Here is a 19,898-nt window from a genome sequence, read left to right on the forward strand (position 1 = left end):
ATTTTATTACTATCCAAAGAGAAAGGCACCCCATCAATGAACTGGAGAGAGGGGGTGCTAGCTATGTGCAAATTCTATGTTAGAGCCTCTACACAGCATTACCTTCTAAAGAGGACCAGAACATAGTCCCTGTCATCAAGGAGGCTTTAGTCAATAAGAGCAGCAAATAAACTAAAAAAAATGATTATAATTTAAAATCTGTACAGACCAAATACTGTCTTTATCTATATTCTTGAAAGTTTCCAAATCACCCAGATCTAGGCAATTCTATCATATGCAAAAATGTGTCATTCTTTGATCCAATTATCAAGCTTACTTCAAAACTGCTTTCTTTTAACTTCTAACTTTCCCAAATCCTGAAGAAAATAAACAGTAATACTAGTTATAGCTCTCATAAACCAAGGTCTTACTATACTTATTGGTGCTCTGTGTACATTTTTCACTTACTTTTTAGGAAAAAAAATACTTCCAAAGCATGAATTTGAAACAGAGTAATAAGGTTCTTGGTCTGGGCACCAAGTAAATAGCAGAGCTGGGGTCTGACTCAGTTCTGTATGATTTCAGTGCATCCAAGCAGGATGAAATACTGCCGCAAGTGAAACATTGTAGCTAAAAAGGATTATTTCTCAGCATAAATTTTCTTATATCTCAATTTTCTGTTCTCTTAAATGGAAAGAGACTGGTAAGTTTCTAAGGTGTCTTTGAAATCTGAGAACCATGGTTGATGTAACTTCAGTAGGAAGATGTATTTTCTTTGTCTTCTCTCCAATAATTAAAATTCTCACAGCACATTTCCTTACACTCAATATCTACATTCCCTATTCTACATTTTCTTTATGTTTTAAAAATCTGAATTTTTTAATATCCCAGTGGTTGGTAATGTAGAAAATGTAAGTGTGCCCATAGAAGAAAGTCAATCTGAGCTAATCAAGTTGATAACAACTCACATAATGGTTTTTAGCCTTCATCACTATTTGTTGTTGTCCGTTGCCTTTACTATGTATTTTGGAAATTCATATTAAGGCAGAACTCAGTCTTAGTGAAAAAAATAACCTGAGGCATCATTTATAAGCAGTTTTAAAAAAATACTTGAAAATATTTCTTGATGCACATTTCCAAATTTTCTGAAGTTCCAGAGAGAAAACTACTTGTTCCTTACACCCACAAGAGGTACTACTTCAACACACTATATGGGATAAAAAAGATTACTTAAAAAATAATCAGGAAAATTAGGCAATTTGCAATTGTAATTGAACAATTATGGCATTATACTGCTGAAGAAGCAACATGGAAGAATCATATATGATGTAACTGACAAATAGTAAATATCTCCAAAAGAAAATGACATTATAAAGTAGGTTTACAAGCCCAGTGATAAAGGGCTTAGGAAAGAGGCACAAAGATTTTAAAGTATCATCTTCTCAGAAGCTTCTTATATTATGTAGAAGAGAGCATCCCTGCTTGTCAGAAGAAAACAATACAAATCTAACAGCTGGAAGGGTTCTATATGAATTGGCTCTTCTATTCATATATCCATTAACTATTCAAGTTGCTAATTCTAGGAGTAGAAACTCGATCTCCACCCCACCAACTTATTTCTCCTCTATTCGTCTTATATTGGTAGATGTTAGCCATGTAGTCTGGGCACTGAAGTGGGAAACTACAGAATCATCTTGGACATCTGGTTTTCCATCTCCCACTAGATGTGATCAAGCTGTTCTCAAACTTTCCTCCCCATCACATCTCAGAGGCATCTGTTAAATAGGATGCTGACACCCCTGTGAGTAGCTTCATTTTTTGAGGGCTGCAAAATTTTTTTAAAAGTTAGCTGCACATTATGTGAATTATACAATTTTTACTTGCTTCTTAACCATTTTAATTCAACAAATTCACCGAACACACACACACACACACACACACACACACACACACACACACGTACAGGACTTGAGAACTGCTGATCTAATTTATTACCAAGTGTTGTCATTTCTACCCTCTTACCATTTATTGCATGTGCCCCCTCTTCTAAATCCTCACCAAATTTTTACCTTGGGCATTCTTCATCTCTCTCCAGAACATTTGTTGCTAGGATATCTCCTCTGCCTACAGTCTGCCCTCCATCCAATCCCTCCTTCTCTCCACCAATCTTTCTAATTCAAATCCATCAAGTCACTCCCTTGTTTAAAAATTTTTTGACTCCCTGGTGATGTTTTTTACTAAACCCCCAATGACTCCTTAGCACTGATTTAAGTATTTAAAAATGAAACATAAAATAAAATGTTTTTCACCAGAAAACTCTCCATTATACTGCTTCACTTGTCCTGTGAAAAATGATGCAATTTTATATCAATCAATATCTGAACTGCTAAAGAAACTTATTCAATTGTATATTTTATGTGTTATAATTTATAAATATTATGAAAGAAGCATCCTCAGGAAAATTGTAGGATGCTCTAAAGAGGAGCAAACATTAAAAATAAGTCATAAGTATGAAATGTTTATTAAGAGTTTCAGCTATAGAATGTGGAAAACCGAGGGTCAGAATCAAGGGTCAGCACACTGACAGGTGAAGTGCTTAAGACTAGTAAGTTATGACTTTATACATTTTAAAATTGTCATAATCCTTTCTATTGCTTTGGTAGTGCTCTAATTGACTGAAACCTCTTTGAAGTAAATAAACATGTCCTGTTCCTCTTTGGAAGACAACATTGCATAATGAAAAGAGCATAATATTTGCAACCAGGTAAATTTGATTTTGAATACAAAGTTAGCTGTTCATTAGATGTAAGAGACTTTGTAAGTTACTTCATTACCTGAGCCAGGTTTCTCCTTCTTAGATTGGAGATATTAATAGCTGTAGGAGTTATGTAAAGTTTAATAAAATAAAGTATGTCGAGTTCCTAGCACAAGGATTTTCCATAATGATAATAACTGGTAATATTTTTTTCAGTAAGTATTTGGTAAGTAATTATCCGGTTGGATTTTTCTCAATAACATTTTATTGCTAATTAAAATATTAACCATTTAACACGTTCTCAAAGGATCTAGGAGAGGAAGAAAAGATTCCATGTAATTTTGAAAAGGCACAAAAAGGATTTAAAAGGCTACAAGTGAAAAAGAGGATAATGAAGCTAAATAACCTGTGTACAGAAATGGAAAATTCTAGGCAAAGCCTGTCAAATATTACTAACTAAACAGATTTTCTCCCACATCCTTTGGATCTTAAGAGTAAATTGTATCTGAGTCTTCCTTCTTCAATTCAACCCAAGAGTACAGATTTAAATATGATTGCTGCCTTAGCTTGTGATATCTGTTTTTTCATAACTAACCACTTGCCTCTGAGAATTCTTGATACTATTTGCACAGTAAGTTCTTTAATCAAATTTGAGAGGAGTTGTTCTCAAAAGCTCACTTTCAAAAGCAATCATCATACTTAATAAATAATGTTTCATATTTAAAAGAGTAGCACATGCACAATATAGGTTTTTAAATCAAAATTACATAATTCCACCACAGCATAAAGGAAGACATGAATACACAAATTTAAAGTGACATGAATTTCAGGAAAATTTGAAAGCAAGTATGGATAAAATACTGTTGATAGAACAGAATTATTCAAACTTGGAAGACAAGTTTTGAGGGAAAGAAAGTGTCCAACATATCATCATTCAAATATAAAGCCAATAAATAGCATTTTCAAACTGGAAAAATACACTAAGTGAAAGAAAATGAATAACTTAAAATGAAACAAAATGGAGGCAAAAAGAAAGAAGGAAAGAAAAGTATAACAAAAAAACTTTTTAATGGTGGATTCTAACCAAACAACATGTGTAAAGGAATTGCTCTAACAGGACCATGATAGTTTTCAAGCTGGAAACTGTTTGAGCAAGGTGTACAACTCCCTGAGATAAAACTCATCAAGAATATTGGGACCTTTGAACACACTATTTAGAAATAAAATGCCAACAATAAAGAATGAAAATTAAAAACTCAGGCATGGAGAAGTAATGGGTAGAAAATTGGTGATGCTGTGTATTTCTGAGAAAGTCTTAATCAAACCAATGGGTTTAAATTAACAAAAATTAACCCATTAAAGACTAACAAAGATTGTCCTTTAGAGACGATTTCCTTCAGAAATCTCCTTAATAACCCACAGAAGCCATGTAGAGTGCTTCACTTTATTGCACTTTGCAGATATCGTGGTTTTTCCAAATTGAAGGTTTGCGGCTTTATTGTGCTTCACTTTATTGCACTTTGCAGATATCGTGGTTTTTCCAAATTGAAGGTTTGCGGCAACCCTGCAGCAAGCAAGTCTATCAGCACCATTCTTCCAACAGTATTTGCTCTATGTCACATTTTGGTAATTCTCACACTATTTCAACTTTTTATTATTATTATTATATTTGTGATGGTGATCTGTGATCAGTGATTTTTCGATGTTACTATTGTAATTATTTGGGGGTGCTAAAAATCACATCCATAAACTTAGTAGATAAAACAGCAGCAAGGCTTGAAAGAAGTTCTGCTGTGGGTAAATTGTTATCAAGCAGCATTGCAAGCTACAGAGAAATTGTTCATGAAAGGAAGAGATAATTGAGGCAAATTTTACAGTTGTCTTATTTTAAGAAATTGCCACAGCCACCCTAACCTTGAGCAACACTGACCAGTCAGTAGCCATCAACACTGAAGCAAGACCATCCACCAGCAAAAAGATTATGACTTGCTGAAGGCTCAGACGACGGATAGCACATTTTAGCAACAATGTATTTTTTAATTAAGGTATGTACATTGTTTTTTCAGACATAATGCTATTGCACACTTAGTAGACAACTTTATTGTGTAAACATAACTTTTTTATGCACTGGGAAACCAAAATATTTATGTGACTCACTCTATTGCAGTATTCTCTTTATTGCAGTGGTTTGAGACCAAACATGCAATATCTCCAAGGTATGCCTGTAATTTGACCATAGGACCTTAAAATGCACAACATTTAAATCTCTATAACTATTTTTTTAAAGACTAGAAAACTGAACATATTGATATTCTAAGCAGCAAGAAGAATAATCCATATTCAAAAAGCAAATGGAATATGTGACCTAAAATTTTAAAGTATGATTCAAGAAATGTTTAAAAGAGATGAAACATTTGAAAGGAAAACAAATTTAAAAATATTTAAATAAAAAGTAAAACAAATATAGAGACAATTTCCTTCAGAAGTCTGTAAGATACACATTATGAAAAGTAAACAAAATGAAATAAAAATACAGATATTAATCTAAATTGACTTAAAAATCTTTAAAATGTTACAATTATCAATAAGTGGATACAGAATGAAAACTGACAAATCTGGGCTTCCTTGGTGGCGCAGTGGTTGAGAGTCCACCTGCCGATGCAGGGGACACGGGTTCGTGCCCCTGTCCGGGAAGATCCCACATGCCGCGGAGCGGCTGGGCCCATGAGCCATGGCTGCTGAGCCTGCGCATCCGGAGCCTGTGGTCCGCAACGGGAGAGGCCACAACAGTGAGAGGCCCGAGTACCACAAAAAAAAAAACAAAAAAAAACCTGACAAATCTCAGTAATGAATTACAAAGATGAAAATCATTTCAGAAATAAAGACTGAACTTAGATCATATGATATCACTTATATGTGGAATCTAAAAAAATGATACAAATGAGCTTATTTACAAAAGAGACAGACTCACAGACATAGAAAACATTTATGGTTACCAAAGGGGATAGCAGGTGGGGGTGGGGAGAGATAAATTAGGAGTCTGGGATTAACATATACACACTACTATATATAAAATATGTAAATAACAAGGACCTACTATATAGCAGAGGAAACTATTTCAATATCTTGTGATAACCTATAATGGAAAAGATTCGAAAAAAGAATATATACATATGTGTATATATATATATATATATATATATATATATATATATATACATAAAACTGAATCACTTTGCTGTACACCTGAAACTAACACAGCATTGTAAATTAACTATATTTCAGTTAAAAATGGTTAAAAAAACTGAATTTAGAAAAAACTATGAAACATTTAATGAAAAAATCTGAAATAAAAGGTACACTGGAAGTATTTAATGTTAGATTAGATACTGAAGAAGAAGAAAATCCGTGAACTTGACTTTGTGAAGTTAAGTGAAGTTGTACTTTTTGAAACATTCCAAAATGAAGCACAGAGAGAATAAAGACTGAAAATAAAGTGAGTAGTGACTCAATGACATCCGAAAAAGTACCAAGCAGCCCCAGAAGAACAGAAAACAGGTGGATAGAAAAAAATCAGAGATAAAAAATATTTGTCCAAATATAATAACTATAAATCCACAAAGTTCAATAAACCAAAGTAAAAGCAATATAAAACAATTACATTTAGTTGCATTATAATATAATTGTTAAAAAGCTTTGATACAGAGAAAATTTAAAAGCCTCCACTGTAAGGAGAACACTTTTTGTGCCAAGAAACTAAGAATTACAGCAAATTTCTCACCTGAAATTATGCAATTCAGAACACAATGGAGCATTTTAAAAATAATGCAGAGAAATAAATGTCAACCTAGAAATATTGGCTAGTAAAAATATTACAAAAATGAAGAACACAGAGTTTGGACAAAATAGTTGAGAGAATTAATTGAAATCAGACCTTTACTAAAGGAAATGTTAAAGAAAGTTCTTCAGGAGTAAGAGAAATGATACCAGATGGAAACTTGTATCTATACAAATGAGTGAAGAGTGACAGAATTGGTAAGTTTATAGGCAAACATAAAATACTTTTTATTTTTAACCTATTTTAAAATTAACTGATAGTTTAAGCAAAAATAATGACAGTTTATTGTGTGTTTCCTAGTATGATGAAATGCAATATATCACCACAATAGGCAAAGGACAGGAGGGGTGAAATTTTACTTTTGTAAAATTTTTGTAAAAATTTGTAGAAATTTATTTGTGTGTTTGAAGTATTATTTGGAAGGGAAATGTGATAAATAAATACATGTGTTATTAACCTTAGGGCAATAACTAAAAATTAAACCCAAGTGTTATAGCTATAATTTATGAAGATAAAATGGAAGCATAAAAATACTCAGTCCAAAAGATGTCAGGGAAAGAGGATAAAAATAACTAAGTGTATCTGAGATGCATAAAAAGCAAATAGAAAGATAGTAGACTTCATATCAGCAATATGATAATTACATAAAATGTAAGTGATCTAAACCAGAGATTGGCACATTTTTTTCTGTAGAGGTTCTGATAGTAATATTTTAGGCTTTGTGGTCCACCTAAAATCTCTGTCACATATTCTCCTTTGTTTACTTGTTTGTTTGTTTATGTGTTTTTTTAAATTCTTTAAAACTATACAATCCATTCTTATCTCAAGGGTCATAGGAAAAAAAGGCATGACTCAAATTTGTCCTGAAGGCCTTAGTGTTTCAATCCCTGGTTTAAAATAAGTGATCTACACTTTCACCTTAAGTAATTAGAGAAATAAAAAGCAAATTTAATGCAAATTAAGAAAAAGGAGAGAAAGAATAAAGATAGATATCATCAAATTAAAAATAGTAATTTCATGAAGAAAACAAAACCAAAAGCTCATTCTTTGAAAGTATCAATAATATTGATAAAGTTCCTACTTACTGGTTTATCCATGTCAATAAATTTACCTATCAGTTGTTTTCTTTCTTCATAGCTTATATAGAAATCATACTTATTCACAAGATTATTATTTGAGTAAAATAGCATTTATTAAAATGTCATAAGAGTACATGGAGCTTAGTAGATAATAAATTCTAGTCTCTGTCTTTTAATAATGCTCCTACTAACAAGTCTCTTCTTGTAATTATGATGGTTACCTTCCTCTATTAATTATGACATTCAGTTTTCAATGCATTCTCTATATTACAGCTAGAGAAAATGGGGACAAAATCAACAAAACTTAAGGCAGTTACATGGTCTGACCAATATTAAAAGAAGCAAGTTAAGCTGTAGTTCTTAAGTGGTCAACATTCCTGTCCATTGTATATCTCCCTTTACCATTCAACTGTTTTCCCTGAAATAGACTCTTTAAAAATCCTATTAAAAACTTCATGAAAAAAAAAAAAAAACAAAAAAAAAAACTTCATGGATAACAGTAATTTACTGCCTGTAAGCAGAAATATTTTCAAATAAAATAACATAGCAAAGCATCTAACACAATCAAATAACTAGAATTCTTAGTAGTAAAAATAAATGAGCTTTTTTCACATGATGGTTTTCCTCATAAGCAAGCTTCTTGGAAAGAAAAAGAAAGTGTCAGGAATTTGAAAAATTGTGTTTGTTAATCTCTCAAGTGATATAAGGGATTACTGAAAATGACAATGAACTGCTTACCTAAATTTAAACTCAGGCTCTCCACAGCTATGGGCCGATTGTTTGGCCATGGACTTCATGAAAAAAGGTAAAAGCAGAAAAACAGCTTGACTATTTGAAACTAAAATATTGTTCAGGAGGTATTAAAAATAACATCAGAGTGACTGGTCTTGTTCTGAATGTAGTTTCATTTTTTAAAAATTCTCCAATGTGTGAACTAAAATTTTGACACTTCCATGGACACAAAAGATTATTTTTGAGCCATATTTAGTCGAGAAAGATTCAAAATAGAGCTTAAAGGATTGTTTTAGCCACCCTGCACATAATACCATTTAAAATTACAGTTTATAACTATGGTAAATGACATAAAAAGACCAAAATAAACTACTGATCTTTGAATTGCCTTATTATAAAGACATGCTGATGTTTTTGAGATACTTATCAGCAGAAGCATAGAAATTATTTATCTATGCTATGTATTTTCTAGGTAAACAAGGGAATATTCATTTCTATACCTGTAGCCCTTAGCATTTCCTATTGCTACAATAATCAACTGCTACACAGTCTCAGATTTTTAGTCAAAAATTATGCATTGATATCCTTAAAATTTCTTGAATCTACATATTGGGTTGACCTAAAAGTTCATTCAGGTTTTTCTGTAAGATGTTATGGAAAAATCCAAACGAACTTTTTTAGCCAACCCAATATTTTAATGGATATTTAAGATTCATAAATTTATCCCACCATGCAGTATTTCTTATTACTCTAAATTATGGCTTGCTCTGTCCTCCCCTGTCGTATTCCATCATTCCCTTTATTTAAAAAATTTAAATTTTAGCTATTCAAATAGCTAATCTAGATAATTTACAACTGAACTAGATGTAAATTTGAAGCCTTATGAATTTTAGCCCAATCTGGATTGATTCATTCTTATATTTATACAACAAATGTTTATTTAGGGTCATTTTTGTGCCAGTCCTTGTTTTAAGTAGGGTACAGCAATTTATAAAACAGACAAAATTGCAAAACATTGCATATTAATATATGATTCCACTTATATGAACTGTCCAGAAAAGTAAATTTATACATATAGAAAGCAGATTAATGATTGCCTGAGACTGGAAGTGGGAACCAGATTGACTGCAATGAAACAAGAAATTTTATTTGGGAGAAAGATGTATTCTACATCTGAATTGTGGTGATGTATATACAACTTTGTAAATTTACTAAAAATGATTGAATTTTACACATAAATAGGTGTTTTTTATGGTATGCAAATTATATTTCAATAAAGTGTTGAGGAAAATAAGTGAATAAAAAACAGACCAAAGTCTTCGCCTTTATAGAGTTTACATTCTAGTGGGGAGATGGGTGTGAATAAGTACCAAATATATAATAATATCAATTAAATTCTTTGAAGAAAAACAAAGCAGGGTCAGAGTGTTGATGGTGATGGGGGTGTGGGGAGAGATGGCTATTTCAGAGGGCTTGTCAGAGAAGGCTTTGAGTTTAAGAGCCAGCAATGCTGATATCTAGATGTTCCAGACAAGAGAAAATGTATGAAAGGCATAGCCAAAATCAGGTTAGTGGAGTTTGAGGTGACCAGTGTGTCTGGGAAGGGGTAAATAGTTAGGAAAGGGCAGGAGGTGAAGTCAGAATAACAACCAGGGCTACTTTCTATAGGGTAACCATTTTTGGATTTTAGAAAGTCTTTGGAGAGTCATTTTGGAATGTCTTGAGTCAGGTCATTGGACACGTTCCTACTTTTCTCTCTTTGTATAAATTCTATGACATATGACTTATAAACATTTTGACATTCTGACATTTTGAAAATATATTTTTCAGAGGAGTAATAGTATTTAAAATATCCTAACTTCCTTTCATGTCTGACCTCAAACTTGGAAAGGCTTTATTTTAATTTTCTTTATCTTGATACCTGATAATTTTGACTGAAACCAACTTGCTTTTACATTAACCACGTTGAATTAACTTGTTCTATGCAAGTAGTTTTTATGCTATAAACAGATTTATAGATTAGACTGTATGGTGATATATGACCTGTTTTACCATCTTCTCATAATGTAGTGTCCTTAGTTCATCTGAATATTTCTTTTAATGAGGTACCCAGAATGGAATAAATTATTCTCACTATAGCCTTACTGATAATTAAATTCAAAAGCTTTTAGCAAGTGTTGGTCTCAAAAAAAATTGGGTTCATTGCTGTTGCAATCCTTGTTTTTCCATTAAATCAACATGCATATTTAAAACAGATCTTTTAGTGTTTCTACCTCTAACTAAACATTTAACTAAAGAGTTAATTTTGTTGTAACATTCTGTTCTTATTTTAAGGCCTTTGATTAAGAATCCTAATTTAAGAATTCAATCATGTTAATTTATTAAATTTTATATCTCTTTGATATTACTGGTCCTCATTAAAGATTGTAATGTCTCATAATTCATTTATTAATCTTATTGAGAATGCATTCACTTTGTCTTCCAGATAACTAACAGAAATATGCAATAAGCCTTTGTACTAATCTGTATGAGATATTATCTCATCACACAATATGAAAAAGTGGTTTTTTTTCTTCAGTCTTACATAACATAATATCTATTCAAATAATCATCAAAGATCATTAGAAATATTCCACTTTGCCTTGGGAATATCTAAGTGGTAAGACTTCAAAGGAAATCCAAGAGAAATAGACATTGTACTCAGATGTTGAACATTAGCTCTGCTTAAGAACTAATTCAGAAAGGTCCATCAGACAGGACAAAGAGATTTCATGTAAGGTTTTAAAAAGGAGATCCTCTGCAGGGAAAGGAGATAGATTTGAGATGAATATCAAGTAAGACAGGAAGAACTTTTTCATACCATTGTCATGGGGAAGCAAAAGTTAATGGCGTTACAGCATCAATGAGCCAGGTGGCACATGATGGGGATGTGATTGTGGTGGCCAGTCACTAGACACACAGGATGGAAAATATGGGCCTGTTCCCACCCATTCCCACCTGGGTGAGTCTCTTACGTCAGGGTTTCCCCACCATGACTGCACATTAGAATTGCAGGACACTATGGCCCTTGCCCCCATGTCCTCAGCCTGCCTTTTATCTGTGGAAAAACTTTAGCCAAAGATTAAGTTTAATCAGAGAAGTGAGAAAATGCAGAAGCAAAGAAAAGCAGTCAAACAGAACAAAACAATAATAGTTTAGTCATTAAGCAAAGTCAAGGACCTTTAGTCCCTTCCTAAGGGCTATAGATAATATTCTGAGCCGTATCCTGTGAGCTGTCTTATAGATACTGAAACTCCCACCAGGTGGAAGAAGTTAACTGCTTGATGACCAGACGGTAGCCATGACATAAGCTGCCACAATTCTGAGAACTGGCCTCAAAGAAATGGGAACAAACCGACCCTGGAACTGAAGGTTAATTGTACTTAAAACAATCAAGAAGTTGCTGATCAGACCACCGCATGACCAATTTCAAGATGACTGCCAGAGCTGACTGTGCTGTTTCTGCATGTAGCCCCTCCCTCTTCCTGTAAAAGCTCTTGCCCACTGGTTGTCAGTGGAGGGGTGTCAGCCTTTGGACACGAGTCTGCTCTCCCCCCCCACCCCCAGTTGCTGGCAAAACTGAAATAAAGCAAACTTTCCTTCCCACCAATCTTCTCTCTTTGAGAATGGCTTTGAACGACGAGGAGCCGGACCCCACTTTCAGTTACAGAATCATCTGGGAACTTCTGATAATACTAATGCTGGATTCCAAAGCCCAGAGAGTCTGATTCCGATTGGTATGTTGTAGCACCAAGACATCAGGACTTTTTAATACTCTCTAGGTGATTCAAATGTATAGCCAATGTTTAGAACCACTTTCTTAGGGATAGAATTTTTTATTATAGGATGTATAACTCTTGCTCAATTTGTTTTAGTTTAATATTTGATTTTGTATTTTAGCTTAAAATTTAAGGTATCACTCTAAAAGTCAAAGTTTTTTTTATTATTATTATTAATTTGATATTGGTTGGTATGTTCTCTAGTTTTTTTTTTTTTTTTTTTTTTGGCCATACCATGCAGCATGTGGGATCTTAGTTCCCTAACCAGGGACTGAACCCACGTCCTTTGCATTGGAAGCATGGTGTCTTAACCACTAGACCGGCAGGAAAGTCCCTCTAGTTATTTACTGATATTTAAAAGCAAAACTATTATCAAATGTAAGAGTCTGTCTATATCATAATTCTCATTAATACACTAAGATAAATCAGTCAATATGAAAATTGTGGATTTGGACTACTGCTGAACTAGTATACTTCAGTCTTGGAATAGTGGCAATAAATATGGAGAAGTTACAAATACATAAATAAAAATCATATTACTGTTGACCCTTGAACAACATGAGTTTAAACTGCACAGGTCCACTTATATGTCAGTTTTTTCCAGTGAATGCATATATGTACTGTAAATGTAGTTTCTCTTCCTTATGTTTTTCTTAATAACATTTTCTTTCTCCAGCTTAATTTACTGTAAGAATATTGTATACAATTCATATAACATACAAAGTATATGTTAATCAAAACACGTAAAACAAAACGTTTATGTTATTGGTAAGGCTTCTGGTCAACAGAAGCTTTTAGTAGTTTAAATTTGGTACTAAATTTAAATTTAGTAGTTTAAATTTGTTGGGAGTCAAAAGTTATACACGGATTTTGGACTGTGAGAGCCTTGGTGCCCCTAACCTCTGTGTTGTTCAAGGGTCAATTGTATATCAAAATAGTTGTTATGGTAAGAACTTAAATAACAGAAAACTGAAAGCAAAAATTTATTAGAAAAATAGAATTACAGTTTAAAACTTAAATGAGCTTCCAGTTTAAGAGATGAATTAAGCATACTCCACTCTGCCAGAGTCCAATTAAAATCATATAAAGTCACAGAAATGAGCAAAAGTTAAATGAGTTGATAGATATAAAACTCTTAGTGTAGTCTCTGATACTTATTAAGTGCTCAGGAAGGTTATATATTATTGATGGTATTATCATGAAAGAGAATCATTCATGATGGCACTGAGAAACAGAAGCGGGCAATACTACTGGATTGGGACATTGATGACTTTCTGGGAGATAGAATATAATTGCTATAATATGGATAATTTCAGCCCAATACCTGCAAAGAAGAAGTTGTCAGCAGCTGTAAGTGCCACTTTTCTGCCAAAAGAGTGATGTGGCTCCCAGTTTGTAGCAGGCAGGTATAGAGGGAAGAAAAGGGACTAGGGGTAGAAATCAAGTTGATAAACAAAAGTGCTGTCCACAAAGCAGTTGTTCAAGTTATACTGAACTCTCCTCTCTCACCCTTGAATGCAGCAGCATCAGAGAATCCAGGAAAAACCTTGACAAACTAAAGAATAAGGAAACCACAAAGCATACAGAACATACAGTGAAACTTCAAAAGTTCTCTCTGCATTATCAGGAAAAAGACAAGGATGCATGCTACCAACACTTCTGTTCTATATTACACTGGAGACTTTAGCCCAAATAGTAAGGCATGTAAATAGGAATATAATGTATGAAGATTGGAAATGAGGACACAAAACTCATTATTCACAGATGATATGAATGTTTACACAGAAAATCAAATGGCATATATAGATAAATTATTAGAATTAGTTTATTAAGACTGATGTTACAAAACCAGTTATTAATAACTGATTAATAATCAATTGTATGTCTACCTACCAACCTCAAAGAATTAGACAAGATAACTTAAAAATATATTTTTTTCAAATAGCTTAAAAAGTTAAAATAGCTTAGACTAAATATAACACAAATATGCAAGACATGTATGAAGAAAACTTTAAAATATATTAACCATAAATATCCAAATAAGTATAGCTATCTGTAATCTGGCATTACAGATTAAAGATTACTGGCAAAAGCACAAAGTTATTAATAAATGATGCTGGAATATTTTCGCAACCATATTGGGAAAAAAAGTTAAATTCATCCCCTACCTCCCACCATTCACAAAAATTAACACCAGGCAATTTGAATACCTAAACATAAAATCAAAACCATGAAGCTTTTAGAAGATAACTTGTGCAATTACTTTGTGACATCAGTGTGAGTAAAGAGTGCTATAAAGTAAAAGGCTCAGAAATTCAACTAAATTGAAATTAAGAATTTACATTAGTTAAAATACATCTTTAAGAGAGTGGAAAGGCAAACTACAGACTGGGAGGAGATATTTTCCAAACATCTAGCCAACAAAGGACTAATATGCAAAATATGACTTAAATAAACAACTCATAGATCAATTAAAAAAGAAAACACAGTAGAAAAATAGGCAAAAGATTTAATTAAGCACTTCACAGGACAGAAAATCCAAAAAGCCAATAATATGAAAAGGGGTTCAACTATGTTAGTAATCAAAAAATGCAAATTAAAACCACAGTAAGATACTATCATACACCCATCAGAATGGTAATAATATTTTAAGGCTGACAACCTTGGATTTTAACAAATATGAAACAACAAAAGGCTCAGAAATTTCTGGTTGTAGTGAAGTTGGTAAATCATATGGAAGATATTTGACAATTTACAGGAAAGTTGAAGGTATACATACATCAAGATTCAGAAGTTCCAGCAGCAGGTGTGTACCATAGAGATAACTTTGCACATGCGCATTTGACACATGTATAAGAACGTTCTTAAGAACTTTTTTTTTGGTAATAGTAAAATACTGGAAACTCAAATATCTATCAACCCTGGAATAGATAAATAAATTGAAGCATATTTTCATAACAAAAATTATGGCGTATGATAAGCAATATATGGAGGTGGCCAACATACGAGTAACTGAGAACTGCAAATCACAAAGAATACACACGGATATGGATTGAATTGTGTCCCTTCCCAGATTCTTATGTTAAGCCCCTTATGTGTCAGTATTTGGAGATAGGGCTTTTAAGCAGGTAATTAAGGTTAAATGAGATAATAAGGGTGGATCCTAATCCAATAAGACTGGTGCCCTTAAAAGAAGAGGAAGAGACACCAGAAGCGCCTGTGCACAGAGAAAAGGCCATGTGAGGATACAATAAGAAGGCAGCCATGCAGAAGTCAGAAGAGGTCTCACCAGAAGCCAACCATGCTAGCACCTTGATCTTAGACGTCCAACCTCCAGAACTATGAGAAAATAAATTTCCGTTATTTAAGTCATCCATTCTCTGATATCCTGTTATGGCAGCCCTAGAAGAATATATTGCACGTGCCATATATTTTTTTTTCTCTATGCATGTGAGACAAAATTAACCTCATAAGCAAAAACAAAATAAAAAGGTAACAATAAGTCAAGATATATTTGTAATTCCAATAAATGTATATGAATTGAGAGTTCCTGTTAAATTTAGAGGATTCAAATTGGATTCAATGGAAATCCAGCTCTAAGTAGTTTATAAAAGGCACATCTAAAACATAATATGAAAGTTTTAAAGAGATGGGGAAATATGTGGCATAGAAATACTAGCCAGAAGAAATACCATGTGGCACATTAAGATTAGACAGTTTACATTTAAGATGTAAATAATTAATAGAGTAAGGAAGAAAACAATGTTTAAAGATATGTCTTCAATTTGAAGTGGTCCCACCACACTCTGAACAATGATGGAAAAAGACAAATCCTAATGATATTTAGGGTTTGTACAAACACTATGGAAACTTAGTGAGTTGGATCAATGTTCAGCTAAACTATCAATTAAAGGGGCTCGATTAAAGGGGTTCAATAAAGCACGTGTTCACATACGTCTTTATTAAAATGTTATGTTAAAATATGTTCTAGTAAATTGAGGATAAACAGAAAAGAAGAAACATGGGATCTAGGAAGTAATAGATCCACCAAAAGAGAGTAAATATGAGCTAGTCTAGAAAGTAATGTAGTTGTATAGCTAGTCTAAAATGCAAACAATCCAGACTTTAGCAAGAGAATGGAAAACTGCAAGAGGGAGAGGGAGATTTATACATGAGAGAAAAAAAAGAGACAGAAAGCAAGAGAGAGAGAGAGAAAGGAAGACTTTACTCTCCTTATGAATTTACAATCCAGGAAACCAAAAAAATTTACAGACAGGAAATACAGATATACTATTTGAATACAGAAGAAACTGTGCTTACATGGTCATTATTAAAAAAACCTCATCTATTGATTTTTAACTTTCAGAATTAATATCTAATCCAAGTATGAATACATACATATGAAACATTAACCCATGATATTAAAAATACATAGATACACACAAAGGAAAAAAAGTTGAAAGCAGTGAATAAAAAGAGAAGTGGAGGGATACAAGTGCTCACCATATATTTTCAAAATATGAGGAGTCAAGAGATGCTGTCTCAGGAATTCCCTGGTGGTCCAATGGTTAGGACTCTGTGCTTTCACTGCAGTGGGCCCGGGTTCGATCCCTGGTCTGGTCTGGGAACTAAGATCCCACAAGTCACGTAACATGGCCAAAAAAGAAAAGAATGCTGTCTCAAGATTATGGCGGAATACACTTTGAATAAGTGTATTCTTCAAAATGAGAGAAGTATGCAATAAAGAAATTAAAATAATGGTATGTATTGTCGGAAGGGGAGAGGGAGAGTGTAGAAGTGTGCTTAATCTTAACCTACCAGAATAAAAAATCAGGAATCAAAAATAAAATAAAATAAAATAAAAATCAGGAATCGCTAAAGTTAATAAATCAAGAAAGAGCAATATAAGCATATTATTTAGAGGAATGCCAGTGAAAAAATAAGAATTAAAAGGATTAAAATTGTTTGTTTAGTGTATGGGATTGGTGTAAGGGAGGAAACTGAAACTTTTCATCATAAACCTTCTGTGACCCTCTGAAAAAATTGAAAACAAAATCATTTTTTAAAAATCCCTCTCTATCAAAAATCTGTTTACAGTGTAAGACGGACACTTAGGATTCTTCTTGAAACTTATTTTTTTATATTATTTGAAATATAAATTTTTTTTCTTCTCAGCTAAATTACAGGATGATAATTTCTCAGAAAGAGAGATAAAATGATGTTTCTGGGAAGCACTAAACTTCCAGTTTTGGGTCAATAAAATGGCAGAGAAAGCAGCTACAATCAGAGGTTACACTTGGAGAATGGAAGAGTGAAACTGCTAAAATGCTCCAGGGAAGAGTAAAACAAATCGACTACTCTGGGAGCAAAAATAAAAAGGTAATTTTTAAGTTCTGGATAATGTGTCTGAAAAATGAAACCATGAACATGGAAATTAATAATACTTATAAGTTGTACTCTATTATTGTATGAGTAACGCTGAGAACATCATTGAAGAGTCAACAGAGGTAAGAAAAATTTCAGGACATCATCCCAAGAACGGGATCCAGGGAGAATCTCCAATGCGCTGGTTGGAGAAAGCTAACTTTAACAGAAAGGCATATGTGGGAATCTCTTGGATGACTATTGCATTGGAATGGTGAAAAGTTCTAGCCATCACACAGGTGCCATCTAGGATTTTTTTAAACATATTTTGTATTACTGATAAACACACGATACTTTCAATTTCACATTCCTAATAATATATGGTTGTTAACTGAATCTGGTATCCTCTGATATAATTCTACTATGCTATATTCTTCAGAGCAATGCTTTTATACAGGTAGCATAGTGTTATCAGCTTTGACTGAAATTGGATCTGAATTCAATGAGTATGGTGACTTTATGTCAAATAGTTAGTGTTTTGTCTTTGAGAAGGGAATGTGATCATTTTTATAGTATGTACTGGGAGACAATAAATTATGTAAGTGTGTAGCAATGCTGTGACCTTTTCAGTATTCAGTAGTTTGAATAGCTGATCTTTCTTTCCTACTTGATTAAAGCTCCACAGATCATCAAGAAAGTTAATGCAAGATAAAACATTTTTTTAATGGCACAGCATTAATCCTTTCATATGGCAGAAGTTGGAATGGTAACAGTTAGGACAGTTGTAACAAATTTCAATGTCTCTGCTGTAGCAGCAAATCTTTAGACAGCAGCCATTGATTTTGGATGATGAAATTGTGACCTGGTAAAACCTCTATCCAGCACCTTTTAGAGTTATGGTATATTAAAAACGTGTTTGCCATACATAGAGAGCAGACACGACCTTGGAAATAACATAGATGTCTCCCTCTCCTAAGCATCACATGCAAACTATCTCCTGAGAATCCTACTTGTAATTATATCCAGTGACATCAATTTTATGATACCTTTCAGTAACCCACTGCAAATCATAAACCTCAGTGAAAGAGAGTTATTATTTACACTCAATGAAATACTTATAACATATATAAATCTGTGTTTTACTGATAGGTAGTTTTTGCTGGCTATTCCATAAATGTTTATTAATTGAGGAGTAGCTAATGAAGAACAAAAATCTAATGTTGTAAGTATTGTAGGTTTTCATACATAGTCTTTTTTTAGATTGTAGAAATTAATTCATTGACCAGTTTTATCCAAAATATTCAGAATTAAAGTAAGTTCATTTATACTTCAACATATTGGGAAAGAGTACATTGTAAATAGGTATTCCCTCCTTATTTTAGAGTATACTATTTTATTTTAATTATCAATATGTAGGATTTGGGATTTTGTTACAGGATATACTCATTATATTTATTGCTTATAGCAAATTTTAAATGACTGACACAGAGCAGGCACTCAATAAATGTATGGACAATATGTGACTGAAAGATGAATGAGAACATAAAGATAATTACATATGTTAAAATGTATTCACTGTTTTCATGATACTATTAAGTTAGCATGAAATTGCTTTTAGCTGTGTTATAGACTTGGGAAGTAGAAGGACCAATATTTACTGTTAAGAGATTATACAGATATATACATATAAACAATTATTCATAGGAGAGTTAATTCATTAGTTTGCTAATGAGGTGAATGTTAATTACTTGTGGTTTTAATGAATGACCAGAGTTTGAAATGAATTGAAAGTAAACCAGATATCTCAGCTGAAAGTGTTGTTTTTCTTTATTTTAAGGTAGATGTAGTTCTTTTTCAAAGATTGGAGGTCATAACATTCCTTTTTCTTAGTGAGATTTTTATCATTTTAAAGTATTTCAAAGAAATAGTTTTATCATTGTTTCTTAAAGCTATCTGTAGTTAAAAAAATATTTTCCATTCTGTTTAAAATTTCTCAAATCAGAATTAATACTAGATTATCTAGCACTAACACTTGTTGCTTTTCCTGATCTCTATCGATTTTTAAATCAAAAATCTAAACGCTAATCCAAGTAAAATAAGTCTCAGTATGGTTGAAAACTAAGCCTATATATCTGATATTTTTCTGCATGTCTATTGCAAGATAACAAAATTTTTAATGAGTATTTTCCATCTAATAGGTGCAAATATGTGTTTATTTAATGAAAAAATGTTTTATGTATCCAGAATATAGTATAATTCACTATCCACTGTTTTATTCAAAAAACATTTATGAGGTGTGTAGTATGTGTCAAAGTTGCAGTAGATGCTAGAGA

This window comes from Phocoena sinus, chromosome 5 (assembly GCF_008692025.1).
Source record: "Phocoena sinus isolate mPhoSin1 chromosome 5, mPhoSin1.pri, whole genome shotgun sequence".
In the NCBI taxonomy this organism is placed as follows: domain Eukaryota; kingdom Metazoa; phylum Chordata; class Mammalia; order Artiodactyla; family Phocoenidae; genus Phocoena; species Phocoena sinus.